Source organism: Mauremys reevesii, linkage group 7 (assembly GCF_016161935.1).
Source record: "Mauremys reevesii isolate NIE-2019 linkage group 7, ASM1616193v1, whole genome shotgun sequence".
NCBI classification, from domain to species: Eukaryota; Metazoa; Chordata; order Testudines; family Geoemydidae; genus Mauremys; species Mauremys reevesii.
Window position 1 is genome coordinate 89,044,049 of NC_052629.1, and position 19,979 is coordinate 89,064,027.

At 39.0% G+C, this 19,979-nt stretch overlaps 1 protein-coding gene across 2 annotated transcripts in view; it reads left to right on the forward strand.

Moving 5' to 3' along the window:
* The first annotated feature begins 237 nt into the window (after positions 1-237).
* Positions 238-19,979, forward strand: part of PPARG (peroxisome proliferator activated receptor gamma) — a 107,733-nt gene continuing 87,991 nt past the window's right edge. The window contains exon 1 of one of the 2 annotated variants that reach the window (XM_039482475.1): positions 238-348. The gene's annotated coding sequence lies outside the window, so the exon portion shown is untranslated. The remainder of the gene's footprint in view (positions 349-19,979) is intronic. The other variant, XM_039482476.1, reaches the window with a different exon arrangement.

Below are 19,979 nucleotides of genomic sequence, written 5' to 3' on the forward strand. Positions count from 1 at the left end.
CTTCCCGAGCCCTCTTTATGCCATATTCTCTTTTGTGTCCCGCACCCCATGCCCTACCCGTCCCATGCTTTTGTCCGCCCATTCCCCTCGGTGCCCCGTTTCCCGCCAAGGCTCCAGAGCCCGAGATCAACGGCCCTGACCCTCGCCGCGGGTCGCGCGGATGACCCAGCGCCCAGGGCGGCGGGCAGCGCGGCCCGGCGCCCCGGGCTCTGGGAGGGCCAGCAGCAGGGCGAGGAGGCGGTGCCTGCCGAGCAGGGAGGCGGTGCCGGTCGGGAGGACGGGCCGGGCGGGGGGAGTTTATCCCACTAGAAGGGAACAGTTTCTCCTGCTGAGTCTTGACAGCGTCAGGTCAGTGTGTGAGCTGCTGCGGGGACCATCCCCCGGCGCGGCAGGGGGGCTCTCTGGGGGCAGGAAGGAGGTGTGGGGGGCAGGTACAGACAGGGGACATCTGAGGGAGAGAGGGGGGTCCCTTTTGGAGTAGAAGTAGGCAGGGGGGCTGTGCCCCGGAGGGAGAGAGAAGGGTCTGCTGGGGGCGAGGGCTGTGCCTGTGGGGGGCAGACAGGGTATATCCCCTAGCGCGGAAAGGAGGGCTGTGCTCCTGGGGGACCTTTGGGGTGGCAGGCAGGAGGCTGTGGGAGGGTGGTGCAGGACTGTTGATGGAGGGGAGGCTTCATGGAGTGCGGGGGTTGTGGGCATGGTGGCGAGGGCTGAGAGCGAGGATGGGACTAATGCCCATGGGGGCTCTGTGGGCAGGGCGCAGTTCCCATAGGGGCTTGGGGAGGACTCTGTTCATGGGAGCTCTGGGGCAGTGAGATACACAGAAGGCTTTACGTATGGGTGGTCTATGGAGTTAGTACCATAGGTAGGTCCTTGGTGCTGTGTTGCAGAGGTGGATTATACTGGAGGGGGCTGTATCTCATGTGGACTATGTAAAGTGGTGTGGGGGTAAGCAGAGGGACAGTGTTCATGGGTACTGTATGGGGTTGGTGGAATACACATGGGGATGTATGTCCATTGGTGCTACATGTGTGATATTGATGGAGATAGACAGTAAACTGTGTCCATTGGTATTCTGTGATAGTTACAGGTGGCTATGTCCATTGGTACAACCGGTGGAGAGGGGAGATGGCGAGGGAGTTACTCACTTTGCTTACCTGATAATGAATGAAAAGCATAATTTTCTCTTTGACTTCTCAACCAAGAAAAGTCAGCTAGCCCTGAGTTCAGTCATGCCATAGCAGAGATACTGTGTTGAAATATATTATATATGGGTGGCATGCCCCCGGTTTTCAGGAGCATTTTGTAATTTTCCTGGTGTCATTTCTCTCCAGGGTACTTGGCAGCTGGGGACTGCAAGTTCCTGTAGTGTTGTAACTTTTAGGGAGTATATTCACATGATACAATGCTGTGATAGTATTATTATAACTTTATAGTATGACATTAGACTGATATCTATGTGTAGCCTTTTGGAGATAAGAACAGGAAGTTATCAAGAAATTATTATTTTTAATGTACCTTGGACTTCTGATTTAATAGTCTTGTTATATTTAAGTTAAATTAAAAGGATCAATTATAATTGCCCAGACATTTAAAACTGAGGATGTGGATTTATAATTTTGTTTGTGACCCACTTCCTCCATCTCCAAAAGAGTTGTTTGTCTGGAATATGACACTAACGTTCTGTCTAGTAACCAATGTTCAAAAAGATATATTTCCCCTAGCAATCAGTCTGTAACAATATGCATAGAGTAACTTTTAAAAGATGACAATAAATATGCTACATTACTTGTTAGCTAAAAAGGACCCAGTGTGGCCCATGAGGTACACTGGAACTTGTGTGACCTGCAGTGTCCAGTCTGTCTTTTGCAAATTAGTCTTGTCTGTTGTACCCTGGTTGATATTAGAATTCCCTGTGCGTAGTTATGTTGAACATTTTTAATCCCTCTAGGTCTCACTGAAGATTAATGTGAAAAATTACTTAGAGATTTAATTATGAGACTATGAAGAATAATTTTTAAACAATTCTGCACAATGTAAATGTAGACTATTGTCAGTGAGGGAGATATTTGATCAAATGGTTAGACATGGATGTTGAAATTGGCAGCTAAACATCAGAATAATATTTGATAGGTATTCTTATAGGAGCTGCTGTCAGATTTGAATCTACTTAGACATCAGTTTATTAAAATATTGCATTACTGGTTTACATATTTTTATACATTTCTGTGAGTAGCTCTAGTAGACAGGATCCATTCCTGGATAATACCTGATCTGAAAAGTATATTGTCCTGTACCAGATATCAGTGTACCATGAAAACTTTGTCATAGTATGTTCTTTCCATAAAGAATGATTCTCCTCCTCCAATTTAAGTATGTATTTTACATACTAAGACACCACAACAAACTCCTGTAAGATGGTAAAGTTGATCAATATTATAGCTTCAGTTTTTAACTTTTGCTTTATGATACTGACATTGACATTAGTGCTGAATCTGAGTTTTTTCTACTTGACTTTTCTTTCAGTTCCTATAGATCAGTTCCTAAATTCAGGCCCAGTTCAGTCAATATAAATGTATTTCTATGGCAGTCAGTACTAGAATGATTTTAACCACCAGTTTAATCAGTAGAGCCAGAAATAGTTTATAAGTAGAAGCAAAACTGTGTTTTGTATAAAGCTAGGCAAATAATTCACAGGAAATAATTTACTTAATGATTTTTGCCTCTTTATGTTTTGGAATTGACTGAAAGCACCTTTTGATATTTTGGAAGTATTCACTATTCAAAAAAATTCAGAATAATTTCACTAGCTATTTCTTGTTCTGTAACTCAGGTGTCAGTAATTAGTTTTGAATATTTGGTATTTGAAATTTGAGTGACTTTAATTACTTTTGATTGATACATAGGTCACAAGGTTTTCTTTCTGTTCCCAGTTGTGGTGAGCATAAACCAGTATTTGCTTAAATTTACTATTTCCATATATGTTTCTGCGCTAAAACACTTTTCTAGAGTATTCATGGAAAGCAAGCACAAAAAGCATACGAGCACTGTCTAAATTAACTTAAATTAGCTTAAATATTTTTTAAAATGCCCACAGGATTCTTCAAGCTAGTTTGTTGAGGTGTCATGGGCACAACGCTTTCCATGTTATTTTAAAGCAGTTTATTTTGCTGTGTTGTTATGATATACCCACTAATTTAATTTTAAGTCAATAATAGACTTATTGAAAGCAGATTGTTCCCCAATGTAATATTATAAGTGATGGTGAATTTTGATAAATCTTTATTTATTATGCTGATTTTTTTTCTTATTCTTCAGTCATTTTATTGCAACTGTTTTGAATGTTTCAGTTAATTTTCTGTGTATTTTAAAAAAGCAACAAATCACTAAGTAGTAGAAGATCAGTGTTGTGATTGGTACTGTATAACTATACACCCAGAAATATCATTAAGGGAATTCATGCATGTGCTTCCTATTAACAAGACAGTTCCTGAGGGCCTTACTCAATTTTCACTATGTTCTTACTCAAGAAAAATCCCTTTGGCTTCAATGGGGGTTTTGAAGACTGAATGTAAATTGATTTCGATCAACATTAGTAAGAATCACAGTAACAGGGTATTGATACTGATTCCTGTACTGATTGATAGCCTTTATTTTTCTTTTAACTGACTGGGTTTTTTAATTGCTGTTTCTAAATATGAAGCATAGCTGGCCCTTAGACCAGTTGTGCCCCTAGTCAGGTGCCAATAATAATACAGGCATCTATGAGGCTTGTGCTACTGACAGCACAAATGTCTTCAAAGGGGCTGGAGGAGGATGGGGATGTGGTCCACGCTCAGCTGATTGCGGGGGGGGTGGATGGGGGATTGGGGGATGCACGTGGTACTAATTTAAAGGGTTGCTGAGTTTCCACCGCAGTAAATGGTCCTCCAGAGCCCCGGAATTCCTCCAGGGCATCTGCTGCAATGGAGTCCCCCTGCATACAACCCAAGCACAGAGGCAATCTAGCCCCAAATCTAGTATTTTAACAAAAGAGTATTTAGCAAAGAATTTGCTACATTTAAGGACTGATTTGCGGTCTTTGCATATGCAAATCTTCCATGGGAGTCAGGATTGCAGGATTGGGCTCATAATCTTTATCTCGCCTCTTCTTCCAGTTATGTTCCACAGCCCAGTTATTAACCAATTCCTAAATCCATTAAAAGAACCAAAGAAAACAATGATATCCTTCCCCAAATTAAAGTTCTTGAAAGTGAATTACATAGTTATGATTATTAATTGTTTGTTACTTGAATTGCAGTACTGCCTAATGGCCTGATCAAGAATCAGGGCCCATTGGGTGAGGCATTGTACAAACATAGAGGAAAAGACAGTGCCTATTCCAATGATTTTATGTCCTAAAACTCTGAGGAGAGAGCACTGATAGCTACAAACAAACAGGGGGAACACAATGAAATGATGGGATCATTAATAGAAACTTTGACTTACAGATGCTTTCCCTATGTAGCATATTTACTTTCGTTTGTTTCACTGGCATTGGCTATAATAGCAAAATAACTGCTGTTTAAAAAGGGAAGATAAGCAGCTACCTCAAAATCCAGTTCATGAATTTCTGGAATCAACTAACAGGTGATGGTTTGTAGACATGCATAAGCCACCCTCTTCCCTCATGACTAAGCACATCACCTGCGTGCCATGCAGTTTGCACATTCAGGACAAAGTCTATGAATTCAAGTCTATGAATCCCAAAGTCCCATCTAGCTGAACAACAAGCTACTAACTTGCTACTCTGCTGGTTGATAATTAGCAATTTTTAAAAACAAAGCTTAGGTACCCATGTGTAAGTATGTTCAGGAACAAGTGTATGCTTTGTATATATTAGTACATACACATTCATGTACACTACATATATCTAGCTAGACGGCAGGATGTACATATTATTTCAGTGTTATGAAATAACATCCTCCTGACTTCACCGTATGTAGAAATACTGCATATATAAACCTCTAGTTATCATTTGTATTAGTACTACTAAGTAATAATTAATTGATTTAATGTAATTGAAATAATAATACCCTGAGCGTTTTAAATAAGAACATTGGGACAGTTTCTTTTCAAACCTCTAATACGACAACATGAGACCTCAGTGTAAAAACTATTAAACTGTCTGGACATTTTTTTATGGTATAAATAGCACTGGAATTACGGTATTTCAGATTTTTTGTACTTAACACTGTTTTACACTTTAGTTTTTCAAAAAAAATGTATTTAACTTAAATAAAACAGAAATATGGGTCTGAATTCATCAGGATAGATTACAGTTTAAATCGCACAGTACAGCCCATGCTGTAAATAAATATAGTCCATGCTTCAAGAGAATGTGGAGGGAGTGGGCCGGAGCAGGAGCTCCCAGGAGGGATTTGAGGTAATTCACCAACAGGGTTCTTGCAAAAAGTGCATGGTGCCTTGTGCATTCGCCAGTATATGTGGTCAGCTCTGCTTGCTAAAGCAGAGGGTAGGCAGAAGGTGAAGCCTTCTCTCATCCTCACCCTGCCCTCTTCTTTTGGAGATGCTATTGTTGTCACTGTTGTGGAGCAGTGGCATTGCTTCCCAGTTATGTTTTGACTGGCTTTGGCCCAGTGTCTGGCCAGTTATAGAGATCAGCTACACACCAGTTCACACAGAAGGGTTTTGCAGTTTCCATGAGCAGCTGATCTGACACCTGCCCACCACTCTGTAAGAAGGGTTTTATCCTATACATGTTGGAAGGGACAAATGGTGGGATTTTCAAAAGCACTCAGAGGTCACCTAACTCTGCTTCCACTGAATTAAATGGTAAATTAACTTCCATGGAAGTAGAATTAGACCAGTACTGGGAGATGTTAGAAATCCCACCCAAAATCATTTTTAAGATGATCATATGCTGGCATTCCAAGCAGAGAGGCATACACATAACCTAATGCATGCCACCAAAAGAAAATACAGACGAGAGTTGCACTATAACACACACACACACACACACACACACACACACACACACACACTCGCTCTCTCTAAGGATGACATCCTAGCTTCATTGAAGTCAATGTGCGCTTGGCCATTGACATCAGTAGGGCCAGGATTTCACCCTAAGACTAGCTAGGCATAGAAACTTCTAGAGATTCTGTCCAGCATTTCACATGCATCCAAAACTCCCTTTGAATCCAATGGGGATTTTGAGTGTGCAGAGAATACCAGATCAAGCCCTCAGTGAGTTCTTATTTGCTCAGCAAGACTACATGGCTAAAGCTAGATAAACATAAATACATGATATATCAAGGACATTGTTGTAGAAATGCCTTTGAAACAAACAGTGGTATATTTTTCTATATCATGTTCTGTAGCAAATGTGGTTAGTTCACTGTAGTTTTAGCTGAGCTTTAGTTTTAAGCAAAATGTAAACAATTTTATACAGGTGTTGCAGGTGAGATTAGTTTATGCTGCTCATTCAAATCAAACTAAAGTCATACAGACCAGCCGCTAGTGTAATGTTGTCTGCTTATGCTACCGTGCTGCATGGGGAAGAGAATTAGTTTTTTCATGCAGTTCTACAGCTCTTTTGTGATAACAGCATGTGTCCTGTGTGGAATTAGGATGTCTTCCTCTTTATCATGCATCTGGCTGTGACACATTACAGAGTCCCTCCACTCTAGCCCCCCATTCTTGTTTGACAGGAAACCTCTACTTAATATTCCCCTATTTTCCCTCCACAAACACCACAATTCTGGACACATTATTTATTTCCCTTTAGGAGAATGAACTCTCACAACTGTCATGGAATAGGCATCTGGAACAAGTGGGGATAGAGAGGAAGGTTGCATACTGAGTCTTTGGCCTTTCAGCTGAAGAGTCCATAAAATAGTATTTTATTTCATAGCGTAGTATTTTATTTCAGGTGCACAGTACATTACTTGTATATTTATACATACCTTCTGAACATATTGGTCATCACTTGTGTAAATACTGTAGCAGCTAACCATGGAATGAAATGTAATTCTGCTAATGTTTAACAGTTTTCTCTTAGTATTTTATTGAGAGTTGCATTCTCAACATTTGTGTTTGAAAAGTGCACACCATTTGACCTTCAGTTTGAAAATATATCTTATATTAAAAAGTAATATGGTTAATCCTCAATGCAATATTGCAGTATTCCTCCCCCCTCAGTAAATCTTAACATAGAAACACAAGATATATAACGTTCATCAGTGGAAGTAAAAATAAAAAGGGATTCTAACATAATACTGAACAAAATGAAATGTGTGTATGAAGGGAGGGAAATTATTATTTTTTATATTGCAGGTTTGGCAGCAATTCTGAAGTTTGATATACTTTTATATAAACATAGTGATCAATTATGCATTTTTAATCATTTTCAGTATTTGTTAGCTGGGATATTTTTATGTCCCTGAGACAGAAATTCTCAACCATGGTAGTTTAAAACTGATATCAGAATATCCAAAGAGTTACGGTACTTTGTTACTCCAAAAGAAGAGATATGAAAAGAAAAATGTTAATTACAGGCTTTAACACTCAGAGTAGAATCTTTTAGTAGGGGTGGTCAGAAAAACAGGTTTTACTACTTAAGAGCTGGAGCTTTGTGGTACTATCTAGTTGGAGAGCTTGGAGAAAATGCAACCACTTCTATACTCATAAGGTGCATAATTCCCTATGATAGAATTAACTTTTAGGAACTGTCATTTTTGGTGTCCACAGTAAATAAAAGTGAAGTGCTTATCCTTTAATCTTGAATACATTTTATTTAGTTAGTGCTTGCTATCACCTGCAGTGGTTTTCCAGCTGCTGGATTTTATGCTGGGATCTCAGTTCTTATTCTGTAGAAGCACAGTACAATATGTGTTACTAAGTTGACTTCTAACCATAGTAAATAATTTCTAAGATAGAGGGCCAAATTCTGCCCTCCTTTACTTGTGTGCAATCCCATGGAATTCAAAGGACCTGCATGGGTGTACCTGTGAGCAAAATTTTAGGATAAGTCTATGCTTCAGCAGCACAGCTATGACACTGCAGCTGTGCTGCTGTAGCATTGCAGTGTAGATACTTCCTACATCAACAGGAGGGTTTTTTCTGTCGATATTGGTAGAGGCAATAGCTAGGTCTACAGAAGAATTCTTCTGTCCATCTAGCCTCATCTACAGAGGCAGTTTGGTCCACCTACCAGTGTCACTCTGGGCACAACATTTTTCACAGCCATGAACGGTATACCTAGGTTGATCTAAGTTGTAGGTGTAGAGCAGGCCTCAGAGACATATAAAGTGTTCTCTGTGTTTTATAATCTTATTTAGAAGCATGCGTGGCAGAAGCTCAGTTATCTGCATTTCCATAAACTGGAAATCTGTGCTGAAAATGGATTTGGGGATTTGCATCTTATTGAAGCCCAAATATGGGAAATTCCGAGGAAGGCTGGGGTATCGGCTCTCTGTAGGACAATGGGGGATCACCACTTCCTCACTTGGCCCCACTCCCAGGGCTTATCTGTGCCCTGAAACAAGGCTGTTACAATCGGCTAATGGTGCTGGTGTACCTCCATTGCTTCAAAAATCACTAATTTGTAGTGGGTAGGTTTCCCTCCCTCAATTGGGGCTTGAATTAGGAAGAATTCTGTTGACCTAGCACTGTCTAAACCAGAGCTTCGGTTGGTTTAACTGTGTCACTCAGGGGTGTGGATTTTTCACATTCCTGAGTGACGTAGTTATACTGACCTAATTTCCTAGTGTAGACTAGGCATTAGTGTAGTTTACTGAGGATTTATTGTAGTTCATGTTTTAGGTCTTTTCATGGAGGGCACTCATTTGCATCTACATTTAAGCATCCTCTACTTTCTAATTCAGTGATATATATTTGTGATGATAGCTTAAGGAATATATACGGTATTTAGTAAAACATGTTTCAGCGCTTTATATGCTTTAAATGTCTCTTATTGTCCCAACATAAAAAGAGGCAACATGTTTTGTAATATGTCGCTCCTGCCCATTTGTTGCCATTTTTTTAGATTTTTGTCTTTAAAACTTGCTTATACCAGTATTGAAATGTACGGAAACATAAGTTTGCACTTTCATTTCAAGTAATATGATTTCCTTTTCAGCCATGAGCACTGATCTTGACTTTTGAGATGACAAATGAAATAAACTCTCAGGCCTTGTCTACAATGGATGCAGTTTATACCAGAGCTATTTTGCTGGTATCGTTTAAAATAGTTCCCTGAACAAAATAAGATAAAGGATTATTTTGCCAGTATAACTGCATCTATAGTAGGGCTTTTACCAGAATAGATATGTTAAGGGTTTGATTTTTTTTTCTAGACTCCTAAATGATAAAGATATGCTGGCAAAATTTTAAATGTAGACCAGGCCTAAGAAACCAGGAGTTGTTATAATTAACTGTAGAGTATGTTTGAAGATTAATATTATAAAAGGTCAGTGACTTGTGACTTCAAAATAGTAAGTGGCAAGAAAACATGGGGGAGTTACTTTAGTGTGGTGTCCTTTTGCAGTTTTCAGGACATTTCATTTAGTTTTCTGTAACAATGACTAAAAGTATATGTCTTTATTATTAGTGCTGTCAATGCTATTATCAGGGCAAAAGTGTAACTTGCAAAACACTTATGGAAGCTTAATTAGTTGTTCTCATACAATATTTGGATGTTGGTACTCATGAAAGAGAGAGACTGGTGTTACTGATACAAACAAATTCCATGTGTGCTTCCTTTGCTTAATTCTTCTAATCCACCTCAGTCTCTGCAACACCCATGCTTTTACCATCTTGAGCCTTTTACAATATAAGATTGCCAGTTGCACTGAGCTGATTAGTGATATTTGTGATGAGAACAAAAATTCAGTGGCACCATGAATGAGAGACCCTAAAATGTTTCTTACATAGTTTCCTGAGAATATGCCTATAGAAGTCAAAGATTCGTTCTTTGGGCCTGCCTCATGATCACATATGCTAATTTTACCAGTTTGTTAGGGAGTGGCAAGTATGATTTACATTCAGACAATCTGGAGTATTTTGTTGCCTATGGTAGTCTAACGCATATAAAAAGTAGATGACTACTAGCAAGGGAATCACTGCAATAGTGTGGATTATATTCAGATTAGAATAGAGCTATCATGTTATGACATCTCTTATGGCATCCATAGCCCATTGTGGTGCACCAGCAATTTTTAAAAAATATGTAACAAGTTTATTACTTTTCTAAGTCACAAGTAATTACACACATCTCCAGCAGGGTTGGCTTTACTACTAATTAGAAAAAAATTATACTATAGGAAGCTTGAATAGAACTATAGTGCCAAGTCTCTTAATTCCTATAAGAAGCATCCATTTTTGTAGACCTAGCCTTTAGAAAACTTTTTGTGGTAAAGCAATAAATTTAAAAAATCTAAACATTATCATGACAGGGAAAACATAGAATCATAGAATATCAGGGTTGAAAGAGACCTCAGGAGGTCATCTAGTCCAACCCCCTGCTCAGAGCAGGATCAATCCCCAGACAGATTTTTGTCCCAGATCCCTAAATGGCCCCCTCAAAGATTGAACTCACAACTGTGGGTTTAGCAGGCCAATGCTCAAACCACTGAGCACAGGTGTTTCATAAATTACTTATTTATAAAACACACAAGTAAATTTGTATAGTACTACGTCATCAGTGTTCCCTGTATGAAGCCATTACTACCATGCTGCGTCTATCACTATTTAAATTGTTTTGTGTATCACCATTCTCCTTTCACTTCTTGAAGTATATCCTGTCTGACCATAATAGCTGTCATTTTTTTGAATGGTTCCTGATTTTGTTTAGGAATGCTGTATTCAGTAGAATAAAGGAGTTACATAAGTCACATCATACCGCTGACTTACACATCATTCACTGTTTCCTCCTTAATGATGTAATACTGTGGTTGTGAAAGTCATGAGCACTTCTTTCCATTCACTTTTAGGTCACCAGGGTGCCAATTCTAAGTAGGTGAGAGATCAAATGAAGACTCAGAAAATTGCTCTGGGTCAACTATCAGCCTTGTTTTAAAAAATAATAAAACTGTTGTCATAAACAGTGTGTTCTACTGATTTTTACAAACATAAACATCCCCAGAAGAAAAATTGCACAGGATTTTGCAAGGCTGTGATATGTTCTGTGACTAATGTATTGTGGAATATTTACAGTATCTTTAATCTAAAATAAAGGGCTATTTGAGTTCAGAATATTTTGCATAAATGCTTTTTGCAGTGGTGAATTAAGACAGGATCCTTGGGATCCAAGCCCAGGGTCCTGTGGAAGCCCAGTAAAAAAGAGAGTTTTGGGAAACCAAGAAAGAATTAGAGAAAGAAATCAAGGAGTCCTTGATGTGAGCAAGAATTTGTGGGTGCATGATTATTTGAAAGGGCCTGAATTTTAAGTCTTAAATATCCTCTGTGGTGCTAGTTAAAGGAAAGGATTAATAAAGGGGGAAATCTTAAAAATTATAGACATTTGGTTAGGATCTGTTTCTTCAAGTATAAAATTCTTAGTTGATCCTGTTGGTCTTGAAGCCCTTCTATATCTGGCTTCCTTTGAGATTTTTGGCACTCCCTTGTTTAGGACATGTTGCAAGTGCCATAAGAACAGTCTTTATGTAGTATTTTGGAATTCTTGCCAGTTCTGTTTTGTCCTAAAAAGCCCTTGTTTTAAATCCAGTCCCATTTCTCATTACTCCTGCTGGAACTTGAATTGTCTGATGCACAAAGATGAATGCCAGGTCTTCTGTCACTAGGGACAGCAAAGAAGGAAGTGTATTTCAGTGAAGTCTGAGGTAAGGTTAGGGTAACATATTTAACTAATAAGAAATAGCTTTTACACACAGCACTGATGCTGCTGTAATCTAGCCTGACTATATTAGCTGATTTAGGCTCTGCAATTGGTTCCCCTCTTTCTCTCGCACTTCCCAGAATCAACAGAAAATGCGGCACAGCATAGAGTCATTCAGCTTGTGTGGCAATCTTAAACTTCCTGCTGAAGCTTGACCCTTTAGCAGGAGGATGGCTGCTGACTGACTGCCCTTTCTGTTAGTCACGACTTTCTGCTGATGTGTTTGAGTCCAGAACAGAATGGAAAACCAGCTGAAATAGTGGGGAGGTGGGAGTCAGCAGTCAGCCTCCTGGCCAGTGTCAGCATCCTCCAAATGTTGTGGAAGTGGGTAAAAATAACCAAGTAGGGAGAGCAGAACATGGATGAGGTGGACAATGTCTATTTCCCTCTTTCCAGGTCTGCATTTGAGGGGAGATAGTTGAGGGGGAGGAAGAAGAGGAAAGAAACACGTGTGATGTGTCACCAACACAGGCCATCACCCTGTAGCCTGAGAGGAAGAGACTAAGGGAAAAAACCCTGAGTCACCCCAGCACCAAGTGAGAGGCAAAGATTAAAGAAGAACCAATGACCCCCTAGAAAGAGAGAGAAGCAGATGCTCCCTGAAGATGCAGGAGTGGAAATGGACCTGTCACTCTCTTCTGACAGTGTGAGATGGAGGAATAGTGAACATGCTAATTATCTCTAGCATATGCTGAGTGGAGCTAACAGTCCACTACTGGGCCTTTCCACAGGATCTTGGGGAAGGGGATTGTTTGGGGACAGAGGATTGCAGGGCCTCAGTAATGTTGAAAGAGACTCTAGTGGTGATCGAGGACAGCAAATTAGACATGAGTTTGCAAAGTGATACAACACAACACCTGTAATATTAATTTCTGAGCACCATGTTACCAGAAAGAGATTGACAAACTGGAGGAAGACCAGAGAAGAGCAACAGATAAGATAAAAATATCTTGTGACGCTGGCTACAACAGTGCCATGCAAATGCCTGTTCTCATTTCAGGTGACATTGTAAACAAGAAGCAGGCAGCATTATTGCCTGCAAATTGTAACCAAATTTGTTTGTCTGAGTGATTGGTTGAACAAGAAGTAAGACTGAGTGGACTTGTAGGCTTAGAATGCCCAGAATACCCAGCACACTGATGTGTGATTCAGAGAGCTGAGCTGGAGCCTGCAGGCTGGGTGATTGCCGCTCAGTTTCGTTGAATGTGTACCGCAGAGCACTGTGCAGATACAAAATGTGTATCTGCATCTGCTCTGCAATCCACAAAAATGGTCTGCGGATATCCACATCCGCTGATACAAAGCAGATACCTGTGGATTTGCAGGGCTCTACTAAACTGTACTGTAGGGAAGAATGTTACATTGGCAGGATCGACTGACCCAATAGGACTTTTGCATCACTGTCTTCTATGATTCATTTTATGTATACCAATTTCACCTATGCCATTTGGAGCTGCATAATCCCCGAAAAAGGAGTTACTCTACTATTTAGTCTACCTCATAGTTGGGATATAAGTACTATATCCACATGGTTTATTGTAGCTCATGGAGGATTGGATACAAAGTCAGAGGGAAGAGTACCCACAGGTTCCATGGTAACTGCCACATCACATCATGTGCATACAGGAACTTGGCATCAGAGCTAGAGTTGTCCAGTTGCAGCTGGAGTGCATAGTAGATGGACCACAAGTCTGCCTGAGTGTGACGATTTGTATGTTCTTGTGCAGAGGGACATGGAAGAAACACCCCCCACCACCACCACCTCATTTTCATTTGTATGTGATACGTTAAGAATGCAAATACTCCTTTTAGATTAGCTCTTGGATCACTGACTACATGTTTGTGAAATTACTGGAATTTGATACCTTGTGAATCCTTTTGTTTAATGACTACCAGCAATATACTCTGTGCTTTCCAAGTGCACTCTGGTTCCAACAGACAAAATGGTTCAGAGGTGTCTGATGAGGGTTTATGCTAACGATGATGAAAAAATGTTAGACAGATGCTCATTAAGAACTGTGGTGGGAAACATATTTTTTGGTGAGATTTGAAGAGGTGGTCTAGAAGGCTGTTCACTTTTAGATTCTTTCAAAACTTTCAGAACTGTAAGCCTCCACTCCCTGTGGACAAGTGAGATCCAGCCCATGTATCATGGTGCTGCAGCCAGGAAGTGGGGCTACCTTTGAGAGGAAAATATTGTAAAAATTAAATTCTTTGGGTAAATTTTCAAAACCACCTAGGTGATTTATGGGGCTTTTGAAAAATTTTATTTCATAATAAAAAAATTAATTCATAGTTATTTCTCTGCTGCCCAAGACACTCCAGAATTTGAAAAGTGTGGAATTTCCTCTTAAACTTCTCCCTGCCTGAGGCCAGGATGAGCAAGATCCACTGCAGTTCCAATGATAGCTTTTGTAGACCTAAAAATTGTGTGATTTAAAGTCTGATATCTTGCAAGCATTGAGGGCCAGAGATGAAAGTTTTATATCTAACACTTGGAAAGGCCTGAGATAGCTTTTCTTTATACAAAAAGCCAGTTATTTTAGGTCATTTTTAAACAGTTTTGTGCCATTTGAAAAATCGCTTGACTATCACTCAGTAATTGCCTTGTTCTGTTTATAGAATCATAGACTTTAAGGTCAGAAGGGACCATTATGATTGTTTATTCCCTCTAAAGCATCTGGCACTGACCACTGTCAGAAGACAAGATATTGGGCTAGGTGAACCATTGGTATGGCTCAGTTTGGCTTTTCTTATGTTCTTGCAGATTCCTGTAAAGTTGGACTTATAGTAACTAAGGCACTTGCTTTTCAGGTGGAAGAACATGAAATACATTTTTTAAAAACCACTATAAAAAGATTTATAAAATACATTTTCTGTGACATATATGCTTTCTTTATAGGCTATGAGGGATAGTAAGAAATAATTATTTTTATCAGAGCCCTTTTGGGATGACCTACACAGCTCACCCCTTAGTTATACGTCTGTTTCAAACTCAGGTTGATAAAACCCTTATACCACATCATATCATCATGTTTCCCCCATATATGTAATAGACACATTATAGTCAGCAAAGTGATTTAGGATTCTTCCTCTCTCTCTCTGTATATGTCAACCATTATATCATATTTATATATAACTAAATTTCGTGGTCACCTTTAAAGAATAAATAAGATTTTGTTTGCTCTGTAAAGAAAATTCCTTTTGACTTGAGTTGAAAGTTCCCTATGCAATTAAAGTAATGAGCTGGGTACACAAGGCCTCAGATGGCACATATGCTCAGTTTAAGGCTCTGATTCTCTAGAGGGATCTGTGCAGGCTGATGTTTATGTGCACCGCTCTAGACTCCCTTTGTCTTCAGTGGGACTACACTCAACTGGATTCCATTGCACGACTGGGACCTAGGTTTGGGATTTACAGTAAGAACACAGGACTTTTTTTTAACTACACAGAATTAACAAGAACAATTTTAAAACCAAACAGATTTGTATAACCAAGAAAAAATTGCTAAATGAAGATTAAATTGTAAAAAGCATGAAAAATTAAGCCATAAGGTATTCAATAGTATGTATTTAAACAGCAAAGCCACTCCATTAGCAAAGAAAAGTTACTTCTGTTGTAAAGTTGATAAAGATATTTTATTTTGACTGTTAAAGCTCTTTCCACTGTGTTGCTATCGATTCTGTTAAAAGAGCAGAAAATACAAAATTTTGCAAAGACAAAACAAAGATAGGACAATGACCTACTGTAAATAATGAAATAGATGAAGTGTTTGAGAACAAATCTTTTGTCACAAAATTTTTAAAGAATGCCTGTCACAGATTTATGTAATGGGGATTATTGCTAAATATAGAGCAGGGGTAGGCAACCTATAGCATGTGTGCCGAAGGCGGCACGTGAGCTGATTTTCAGTGGCACTCACACTGCCTGGGTCCTGGCCATTGGTCCGGGGGACTCTGCATTTTAATTTAATTTTAAATGAAGCTTCTTATACATTTAAAAAAAACTTATTTACTTTACATACAACAATAGTTTAGTTATATATTATAGACTTATAGAAAGAGATCTTCTAAAAACATTAAAATGTATTACTGTCACACGAAACCTTAAATTTGAGTGAATAAATGAAGACTCGGCACACCACTTCTGAAGTTTGCCGACCCCTGATATAGAGTATTACAAACTAGAGACACAAACACAGTTCAGTGTGGAAATGTTAAAATACTAACTTCAATCAGCTGTCAAGCAACACTCAGGAGTAGAATTATACTGGGGAGGGAGCAAGATTCAGTTCTCCTTGTCTGAAAGGACAGATCAGCCTTTGATATAGATTAGGAGAAGAAAATAGAGGAGGGAACCTACTATATGAAAAATAAACAATTTAAACATAAAAAATGCAATTTACAGGTTCCTTAACCCTTTGTCATATGCTTTATATTAGAATAAATATGTATGAAATCAGAAAGTCCAAATAAATAACTTTTAAAATAAATCAGTGCCATTTGTGACTGTATTTTGATTATGTGGATACATCCCCAGAAACTGTATTAAGTGACCACCTAATTATATGCAGTATACACATCAGTCATGGTCACAGCCAATCTAAGCTGGATCTGAAAGAGTGACTTAGCGATGCAAGGTTCTTTAAATCACATTGCCAATCCCTGAATCATCACCAAGTAATATTTTTTCAGAGTGCTCTACATTCTCCTATGAAAAACCTTAGTAAGAACAAGAATGAAACTTTAGAAAAAGATATGTTTATTGTGCCAGGTCTTGTCAAGACAAGTTCCAGAATTTGAATGGTTTCGGGTGGGGAAAAGAGAGACCATAAGGCAAATAGTCTGTGTATTATCCCAGTTGCTGAAATTAATGTTTTGTCTAACATACAAAAAAAAGTTAATGAAAATGTATTGTATTTTTAATTGTTTTTAATTAAATGTTTAATACATGTGTATGTTTGGGTAAAACGAAGGGTAAAATGAATTGGTAAAATGAAGTTATGGCTCAATCTTGAAAAGCACTGAGAGCATTTTGGGGCGTGCTGGACCCCTTCAGATGCCATTGAAGTGTATGGGATTTCTGTCCTGAGTAAGAAGTTTGCAGGACTGGGCCTCTCATTAGTCAACATCGCTACATGAAACTGGAAGTACCAGAAATCTCACAAGAGAGCCTTTTCTCTTTTTTGGTATGCCTAGCCTGATTTCTAGACCAGAAGGGCATAGAGCTCTATCTCGACTTCTGGACATTTATCCATAATGGATCTATGAATCTTTTGAGATTTACTTTTTACTATACTTTAACCACCAACTATTGTTCAGAGTGACTCCAAACCATAAAACTTATAAAGCTTGAAATTTTTGCATGAAGCATAAAAAAATCTGGAGTATATGGCCTGTGGGAGAGTAAGTACTAAGGTTAATTTATAACTTAAGGAAATTAATCTATAAAAAGAAGAAAAGCTCTATAAGAAATAGGTTAACAGATGACAACAAACAAAAAAAAAAAGAAAAAAAAAGGCTGATAAAAGATACCTGAACTTGTTTGGTCCCAGTGATTTTATGACTAAGGAATTCAATTATAGGTGTGTTGGGAGTAGCAAATCACAATTCTGTAAATTACTAATGAGACAGAAAGATCTTTATCATGTTCTGTAAGTGTTCACATGCAAAGTTCAGTCCTGCCCTCTGTAAATAAACGCTTAGCACCTAGACTGTATTCCTTTGCAGAAACTCAATGTCACAACAGTAGGAACTGAGATATAACTTGGGCTGAATCATTTTTCAAACATGCCAGCAGATATACAATACTATACTCTGAGAGATGAGGTTAGCCAACAGATGGCTTTTCCTTTCTGTGGGCTAGTGATTTTCATCTTTGGATTTAATTAATTTAATATTATTAGCATTTTCTAGAAACTGCAAAGAGGAGACAGAACCTTCTTTGGTGGTTCCTTCTTTGGGGGTGGTCCAAAACTGTGGAATGAACTCCCCCAGGAACTAAGGACCATCATAAATCTCACCACCTTCCACTCCAAGTGCAAGGTGCATTTCTTTGACCTTGCCTTCTATAAGCACATAGCAACAGGGATATTTATTTAATAAATTAAAAAAAAATCCTACAAAAAACACTCGATTGAACACATTTCTCCCTCTCTGGAGAGGATGAATTAACAAACAACATGTGACAGATGTGTAGTCATGATGTTTAATGGACTATTGGGAGGTGCTCAGATACTACATTGATGAGTGTGGTATAAAAACTTATATAGAATAGAACTAACAAGTTGAATTCAGGATACATATGACATCAGTGTACCATGGAGATACATTAAGTGAATCACACAAGGCTGGATTTATTTAGCCTGTGTTGCATATTCTATTAGAGAGTTTTAACCCACTAATTTAAATCATGAGTCTTTATTTACCCAAGGAAGGCAGATTGGCCTCAGGTCGATTGCAAATTAACTCCTAGGGCCTGCAATCCAAATTGTTTTAAGGGCTGCCTGCTACTTGATTCTTACAGCAGTAAATTATTATCTCTTGTCAGTCATTTAAAGAGGAAGGGCAGTTTCTGGAAAAGCAAATATAATTAGCTGAGACCCACAGTCCAACTGCACAGTAGTTGCAGGAAAGCTTTAAGGGACCAAGCCCTGTTTGCCCTAATCACACAGGAAATCAGTGGGACAACTCACATGACTAAGAGAAGGATTTCACTCAAATATGCAGTTTTGTGTAAATTCACATATTCTTCTAATTATAACTTTCCGAATGATTCATAGGCTGCAGAGTGGAGGGGTCACGCAGGCCATAGCCTGACCACTTTTTGGCCACAATGGTGGGCCAACTGGGCCAAATATGAGTGAGTGATGTTGTGACCTGCTGCAGCAACACTGAGGCACCACATCCCTGTATGCAGGTTGCAGCACTGCTCACTCAAATTTGGACAGGGTGGGTGCAGGGGCTCATGGGCCAGCAACGTCAGGCTGCTGGTAGTGGAGTTGGGGGGATCTGAGGGGAAGAAAGTCAGGTGGAGTGGAAGGCACAAATCTATGCGTGCGCGCGCACACACACACACACACACACACACACACACACACACACACACACACACACACACACACACACACACACTTTAAATGGCACTCTGCAGCCCCATCAATTAGAGAGTCTCAGACCTTTGAGACAAACTGGGTTTCTCTAAACTTCTTTGAGGTGGGACTAGAGTTCTTCCATTCTTCTGTTAATTACCGTGTTGCCACAATATTCAGATATCATAGAGATGAGAATATATAACAAATACCTAGCAAGATAGGTGGTGATTCATAGCCAGTGTATTAATTTAACAATCTTATTCCAGGATATTAAACGCTTAAGTTAACCATTTACTATATTTCACCATTTGGTACATTATGCTATTTACTTAGCAGGTTTGTGGTTGGGGAGAACAGTTATGTGCCTTGAATGCCCAAAAGGCAAAATATTTAATCTTTTTTTAGCTATTCTTTTATTGACCTGCTGACTTTATTTTCAGCAAGCAAGTTACTCTATCCTGAAAAACAATTTGAATGATCAAGAGCTGCTAGATTTTACAATCTTGATTTGCAAAAACCATAGGTTACAAATACAGACATTTCTGATATAAGCAGCACCATTAAAACTTAAATTTATTTCATATTTATTTCTCCACCTACATGGGTTCTACTGAAAAGTTTAAAATCAACAGTGATTAAAATAAAGTTGGGCCCAGTGGTCCAGGGAGAGCAAACACACTATCATAAAATAAGCAAAGAAAAATAATCCTTTTTGTACTGTCCCTAACACCAAGAGGTCCCAATCTTGATTGGGACCTCAAGACAGTGAAAATTAGAATAATGCAAACTGGCCAAAGATGAACTGCTTCAAATAAAAATGCCCTACACAAAACATTGGAGACAGCTAGGAAGTGCAGACATAGGGTCTGATCCAATTTCCAATGAAATCTTTGCAAAGAGCCACTCCATTGACTTTAAATTGGAGGTAGGTTGTACCTACAGTTAGGGAGGGTTTTTATATGAATCGTCAAACTGAAAGTCCCTGGCATG